The 8,120-nt window shown below is 47.0% G+C and overlaps 1 pseudogene; it reads left to right on the top strand.

The window, feature by feature from the left end:
* Positions 1 to 1,051: 1,051 nt before the first annotated feature.
* On the top strand, positions 1,052 to 1,568 carry LOC123925475 (annotated as a pseudogene).
* The last annotated feature ends 6,552 nt before the right edge of the window (positions 1,569 to 8,120 follow it).

Genomic DNA, 8,120 nt, shown 5'->3' with positions numbered 1-8,120 from the left:
ATATTTTTAAAAACCCAACCACATTCTTCTTATAAGAAACACTTAAAACAGAAGTACCACAAATGTTTGAAAGTAAAACAAATGAGAAATATCTATAAGGCAAACACATTTTTCCAGCAAACAAAAATGACTATTTGCTTTCTGGAATAACCTCTGATCCTCACAGAAAATGACGTTAAAATAAGACAAAGAAAATAAATTAAATGTAAAGAGAGACAAGAGAAAAAAACGAGGTTCAAAGTTAACATTCTCTGACAAACCTAAAAATATGAAAAAATAGTCCCACAAGTATTATCTCTGTGGAATTCAAGCAAATATTGGTGGAAAACTGGGTTTCATGGTAAGTCAGAAATAAATGCAATCTGTCAACTATACTTCAACTAAAAAATCAATTAATTTTTAAAATAAATGCAATTTGGGGCATCTGGATGTCTCAGTCTGAGTAGCAGCCAACTCTCCATTTGCCTCAGGTTATGATCTCAGGACCATGCGGATGGTACTGGGAGTGGAGCTTCGGAAGGATTCTCTCTCTGCCCCTCTCCCTTACCTAAATAAATAAATGGATACATGCATGTCATCACTACTCTAGTTTGGGTTCCATTTCCTGACTTACAAATGAAGCTTACAAAATAATCAGATAAAATTTCAAAGTAACTTGCATTTTTTTAAATTTTTTTTAAATTTTTTATTTATTTATTTGACAGAGAGAGATCACAAGTAGACAGAGAGGCAGGCAGAGAGAGAGGGAGGGAAGCAGGCTCACTGCCAAGCAGAGAGCCCGATGCGGGACTCGATTCCAGGACCCTGAGATCATGACCTGAGCCGAAGGCAGCGGCTTAACCCACTGAGCCACCCAGGCGCCCCAGTAACTTGCATTTTGAGGCAAAGGATGATATAGTCACTTTTCATCGTATTAATAACTCTGATATTTGTGAGAGATTACTCGTTTAAATGCAAGGGTTCTAGGAAAAATTATATAAAAGATCATTTTGGGTGTGCGGCCATGCGGGCTTTCCATCCCTCACACCAGCTTCTCATTCCGCATTTTACCATGCCTTTCACCCGAGACCCTTTCCAGCACCCTGCGTTGGATAACAATGAGACCTACCTGGGAAAACTCCGGGCTTCCAAGAAACTGCCATATAAGAACCCAGCTCACCTTGCTCAGCAACAGGAACCCTGGAGTCGGCTCAGCTCAACTCCCACAATCACCTCCATGAGGCGGGATGTTTATTTTTTTTGATCCTGAGATACCAAAGGATGACCTGGATTGCCGCTTAGCAGCCTTGTACAACCACCACACAGGGACATTCAAGAACAAAAGTGAGATACTCTTACACCAGGAGACTACCCAGGATACCCATGGAATCATCAAGACCCAAATCCCTAGAGAACTTTTACCCCCTCCTCCACCACCTTCCATCACTTCCCGGTCTAACATCAGATCCCGGATCAACCCTAAGAAGGAGTCTATCCACAGCATCCAGGGATCCATAGTGTCCCCTCACACTGCAGCCACCAATGGAGGCTACTCCCGAAAGAAAGATGGTGGCTTCTTCTCTACCTAATGTTGACAGGCCCCTGGACTAATTAATCCTAGTGGAACATCTGCTGCCCACCTCCATTAAATAGATTTGTGCTGGATGAAAAAAAAAAAAAAAGATCATTTTGAAGTGAGAAGGGCTTTGAGAGTCGGGGACAGAAATTTATATATGAAGGTGCAGAGTTGCTGTGGTTCAAGTGTGAAGCCTAGGTGGGATCAAATGTTTTTATAGCTATTTTAGTGGCATTGGGAAATACCCATGCTCTAATGAGTGAACAAAATAATCCATAAAACTCTAAACTCAAAACGATCACAAATTTGTAAAATGCATCTAGAAACCGGATTGGGAGGAAAAACAATATTAAGAGCGATAGGAAATGAATAATTTGTATTTTCTACTTTATGGTCTCCTTGTCAAGTTTTTACAACGAGCACTTTCATCACCGGAAAACAGAATAATTGCATTTTACATCTTTAATACTCTGTTAGTAGACACGGGTCATGGCTCAGGGTCCTGGTGAATGAAAGAGCATGGGAAAATGCGCTCTGCGGAGAGAAAACATGGCAAGCCTTTAAGAGAACCGTTTTAAGAGACAGGGAAATGGCTGTATTTCTAATTTGTACGTAACTTGATATAAAGTCACTTCCACCCTTCAGGTTTCAAGAATGTGCAACAACACCACACCCAGAGGTTGCTGTGGCCACAGAGGTAAACCTGATGAGGCCAGCATTCACCGCAGGGCAGAGGTGAGGCAGGGGAAAGAGCTGCAGGGCTCCCCTTTGTGCCTCCATCTCTCCTCCCCCAACTCTCTCCTTTGCCCTTCCTTCCACCCCACCTCTTAGCCCCCTCCCCCTCGGGGGCAGTCCACTCTGTCAGACCCTGCCCTTCCCCACTCCCTTCCTCCACAGGGTGCCACACCTCCCTTACCATGAGCTCCAGGGAGGCAGGATTGGTTTCCCTCTGTACCCTTGGTACCCAGGACCTGCCTATGGTAGGTGCCCAATTTTGCTGACCCAATGAATGAATGAATGAAATGAATGGATGCACAGGCTTCATCTCTCCAAGGGCCATTCTCCAAGATTCCAGGATCAATTGCTTTATCTTCTCTTCTGTACTTTTCCCCTGGCTGATGGGTCTTCCCTTTGCTTTCGCTAACACGCATAGGGAAATGGGTTCAGCTTGACAACTCTACCTCACCTCTTTGTCGTCACCTGTTGTCCCATTTGCTTTTACCTGGACCCAAGACATTCCTTATTCTCCTCCCCAACTCATCATGTTCTCCCCATGCTTCCTCCTAAGAGCATGACTCCATCAACACCACCAACCCCTCATTCTGGATTGAAACTGAAGGAGCCTATTAGCCTCCTGCAACCCTCGCTGATGAGGGCTGCTGTGTCTCTGAAGCAGACTCCCTCGCTTCTATGCCATCCCCACTGCCCTGTTGTATGTCTCACCCAGACCCTCGCCAAACCCCGAAGAGTTTCCTGACTTTGAATCTGCACTTCCCATGGCTGCTGGACTTATTTGCTAAACTCAGCAAGAACTCAGCAAGTTCCCACCTTGCCCAAAAGCTCCGGATGTTTCCTACTGCCTTCTGAAGAAAACCCAAGCGCACCGGCCCCTCCCAGTCTGATTTGGTCTCTTTCTGCTCCATCTCCTGTCCCGTGTCCCCAGAGCCAGCACCCTGACACCCTCAATGTCCTTCTCTCTCCTTCTGCCTCCCCATGCTTCTGGCGGTCATTGCGGCCTTCGGGCCACCTCCGGGACAGCTCACATTTCTCTCTGCCTGCATGCCCTTCTCCCACCACTCTGCCTCTCAAATGGCCCTGCCTCCTCCAAAGCCCAGATCAAGTGTCACCTCTGCTAAAAAGCCTTTTCCCAAAACTTGAGTCAGGATTAAGGGCGCCCTCCTCTACGGTCAGATAGCATCTTGATTACGCCTCCATGAGAGCGCAGCTCAAGGTTGCCGGCTGCCAGCGGCTGGACAGAGGGAGACAGTGAGGTGCACTCCAGAACATGAGCACAGAGATGGGTGGTTGCCCTCCTCCAGTGAGCCCATAAGGACAACACAGAATGGAAAAGGACAAAAGAGCCTGCTAGGTTAACAGGAGCCACTCCTCTACCAGCAATAGCTGTAGCTTTTAGCCAGTGACGTGCGTGTAGCTGCAGAAGGCCTGTGTTAACAGGGCGCCTGGGTGGCTCAGTGGGTTAAGCCTCTGCCTTCGGCTCAGGTCATGGTCTCAGGGTCCTGGGATCGAGTCCTGCATCGGGCTCTCTGCTCAGCAGGGAGCCTGCTTCCCTCTCACTCTCTCTACTTGCCTCTCTGCCTACTTGTGATCTCTCTCTGTCAAATAAATAAATAAAATCTTTAAAAACACACACACACACACACACACACAGAAGCAGGGGCTCTCAGAGTAGGGTGGGCTCCAAAGCAGCACGTTCTAGCATTTTCCCAACCTTCTCCAGGGAGGATGATGGTAATGGGAGGTGGGGGTATATGGGGAAGGGGCAGTAGACTCCAGACACTGGAATGATATTGTCTGGCCAGGGGCAGGGCTAGTTTCTCCTTCTGGTCTCACCTGACCCTCAGCTCTCCTGGAAGGCTTCCTACAATCTAGTCATGCTCATCAGGAAAGCTCAAGAAAACCAGCCACACTTGGGTAAGTATCACAGTATGCAGAAAGGGCAGCTCTCTAGAAGCCAGTCTAGTCCCGGAAAGGACTATCCCTCACAGTATCTTTGTTTTTAGCCTGTCCATCCGTCTTTGCTTTTGGTACCTGTTGGCCCACCATGAACTCTGTTGTCATGACTAGGGAACTGACAAAGTCCAGTTTCTGGACCTGCAAGGCTGAGGGCAGGTCCACCAACTATGGCAAAGCCCTTGGGCAACATCCAGCCAACCAGCCCTCTCTGCCACTCACCACCATCGTCCTCCTCAGCCAAGAACTAGAATTAACCAGGCATGGCTGTGTGTCTCTCACAAGAACAGGGGTAGACAAACTTTTTCTGGAGAGTTACAGGCTCCCACAGTCCGGATTTTTGGTTATGCGGACCATAAGTCCTCTGTGGCAACCACTCAGCTTTGCTGGTAGAGTGGGTACGAAGGCAGACATAGACAATATGTAAGCGAATGGGTGTGTCTGATTCAAATAAAACATTATTTACAAAAAGAATCCGTAAACCAGGTTCAACCCACAGGCCATAGTTTGCCAAGCCCTGCAGCAGACCGTGACATGGTTTTTTTTGCTTTGGGTTTTTTTGTTTTTTGGGGTTTTTTTTTTTTTAGGATTTTATTTATTTATTGGAGGGAGAGAGTGGAGAGAGAGAGAGCACAGGAGTGAGCGGCAGAGGGAGAGGGACAAGCAGACTCCCTGCTGAGTAGGGAGCCCGATGGAGGGCTCCATCCCAGGGCCTTGGGATCATGACCTGAGCCAAAGGCTGACGCTTAACCGACTGAGCCACCCAGGGGCCCCTGTGAGATTTTTTTTTTAACTGAGATGTAACTGACATATGATATTATATTAGGTTCAGGCGTACAACGTAACAGTTCCACACTTGTATACACTGTGAAACGATCACCACAGTAAGTCTAGTTAACATCCATCACACACAGTTGCAAACCTTTCTTCTTGTGATGAGAACTCTTAGGATCTGATCTCTTAGCGACTTTCAAATAGCAATACGGTATTACTAGCTACAGTCACCATGTTGACCATGACATCCCCATGACTTTCTTGTTTTGTAAATGGAAGTTTGTACCTTTCGACACCCTTCACCCATTTTGTCCATCCACACGGTAGGTTCTTGAAGACAGCAACCGTGTGGTTCCTCTGGGGGGCTGCCCATGCACGCATACATCTGACATGCCCACTGGGTCTGTGGAGTGGGGCTGGATGCTTTCCTCTTAGGTCAGGTCACCCCCCGGCCCTTGTAGAGTAGGGACTGCGGCAAACACAGAACCATGTTGTCTGAAGGAATCTTAGCGAGGCCTCCTCATCAGTGAAGAACTCCTTGGATAGTTTCCTTGACTCATGACACCTACTCACTCACACTCCTGTGGTGCCCCTGCTCTAGGGCAGTAACCTGTTTACCTGTGGGATCCCCGCTGGGGCCTTTACCCTATGGTAACTTCCAAGAGCTACTCAGTCCATTGTTACAGTAAAATTGATACTTGGGAGGCAGAAGAGACAAACTGTCTACAGAAAGCTCATGGTCCTCTTCTTGGCTGTAAACTCAGCTGTGAGGTCCCCTGCCTTCTGCTGATGGGGATGGAGGCTGCAGCCAGCCCCTAAAGTGAGTAACATACTCCTGTCACCTTGGGCACTCAGATCTGGGGAATCTCACCGCAGCCCGGACCCTGGCGAAGATGGAGGCTCAAAGGAGGCTGGGTGAGTTCTTTCAGGCTCTCGAATCCATTCTGGAGCAGGTCTTAGGGTGTAGGGCCTAGAAAGAGAGACCCTGTTTGGATTGTGAGCTCCTAAAGAACATCATCTTTGCATCCTAAGCAGATAGACTAATACTTGGGACACAAGGAGTACTCAGTAAAACTTCCATGGGTTTCCTCAGGAGGGCATTTCTGTATCCTGGTTACCTGCAACTCTATCTGACCTACATGTGACCTTGGCAGAGCCTCTGGTGAGATCCTAGCAGGAGGCACACCAGATTCCAGAAAGTTTTACCCATAATACCATTCGAAAGCACTTCAAAATTTGCAAAGTGCTTTCTCATGGCCTTTCTCTCTTTTCATCAACACTGAAACCCTACAAGGTACAGGTACCTCAAATGTCCCCAGGCCTCACCAACTCGTGAGGTCCCCTTAAAATGAAGGCTCTGTCAGTAGGACTGTAAGCCCTTAAGGGTTGCCCAACCGCCCCACCCAATGCCTTCATTACCTAAAACCTCCCTCCCTGGCTTCTGGGTGTTCTCGAAGATGTCACAGATGAGCTCATGAATAAGTGAGCAACACCCATCTGCTCATCCTTCCTCATGGTCACATACCCAAAGCCCACAGGCCACTTGAGGGCTGCACGTGCATGCGGATGTTTGCCCCAAGCCCTTGGGCCGCCACAGATTCTGGGCGGGATGAGGATAGTCATCCATCTTCAAGTGAAGGTTTATCGTCTGGGCCCCAAAGCTCTGCTCTGCTCCAAACCCTATGCATGAGGCTAGGGGTAGCGGTCAGAAACAGGTAAACTATCTCATTTAAATAAACTATCTCATTTAAATAAATATTAAATAAATAAATAAATAGAGAAATGGGGCTTGAACCTACATGTTTTGACTTTGACCCATTCCTCCTTTCACTTTCCAACAACTAAACAATTATTGTTCTAGATCCTCTCCTCATTGAACAAGATCAGGTCCATTTTCTACCCTTGGAAATGTCAGTGTTAAAGTCTAGCCTGGTCCTGATTCCTCCTTCCTCTCTCCATGTGTGTTTATCTGGCAGCTCCAAGAAGAGGGAGGGAGCCCTTGGCTCCAAGAAAAAGTCACTGCGATGGACAGCTAAAGCCACACAGGATTTTCTTTATAATTTTGGCAGAAACTGGTTGTTTTCTGCAGACATTTTAAGCAACAAAAATAAGGATCATGATTTCTCTGTATTTCCAAACAAGTGAAAGCTTGCTCTGTTTAGCTGATGCTTAGCCCTACTCTCCAGGATGTGGAAAATTTATAATAGAAGTAACTGGCCTCCTCTTTCCATCCTCCTCACAGTGCAGCCTCTGACCTTTGGAGCCGCCACCAAGAGCCAGAGTGTAGATGACTAAATAGGACAAAGAAATGTAAACCACAGGAAATAAAGATTTCATCATACCAAGTGTTACGCTCAAGCCATTGTCTCAGATGTTTTGGATACTCTACTCCTCAGTTTAGGAAAGCAAATCTGAAACAGAACAATTACATCACAAATGGAACATTTATATAGTTACTGGGATAGAAAAATGTTCAGCAAAGAGAAAGGCCGCTCAATTCCAATGAGATCCAGGTGGAGAGGCCTTTTCAGCAAACGTCTACCCACCAGCCCATAAAAATGATGGAAAAGGCATAAGAATAAAAGGAACCAAGTGCCAGGTGCTCTCCTGTAAACCCACATCCTCTCTGAGCTCGTCCTTTCCAGCTGCTTCTATGGCCCACTCCCCCTCTCTCCCAAGGGCTTGAATCTCTCTTACACCTTCTGGGGTCTTCTGCCCATGGTCCCCCTTCCTTCCCTGACCCACCAGGCAGCCAGGGCAGGAGAGGGCAGCAGGGAGAACAAAGTGATCAATATGAATGGCAACAACATCTCCTGGAGCCCTTAGTAGGCACAAGCCCTTGCCTTGCACATCGTGCCTAGACAGTCTCATGTCATCGTGACAGCTCTAGATGGTGGGTTCTATAATTGCTCCCATTTTATCGTTGAGGAAAACCAGTCTTAGAAAGGTTCAATGTCTTGCCTTCACCACACAGCTAGTTAGTGACAGAAGCAAGTCTCAAACTCAATCTGACTCCAAAGTTAATCACCCTAATACACATCTCCCCACAAGAGCTATTAATTCTAGGTACTATTTAATGTGCTTATTTATCTTCTCTCAG

This window comes from Meles meles, chromosome 15, assembly GCF_922984935.1.
Source record: "Meles meles chromosome 15, mMelMel3.1 paternal haplotype, whole genome shotgun sequence".
Lineage (NCBI taxonomy): Eukaryota > Metazoa > Chordata > Mammalia > Carnivora > Mustelidae > Meles > Meles meles.
Note: the sequence above shows the minus strand (reverse complement) of the source record. Positions and strands in the feature narration are given on the sequence as shown.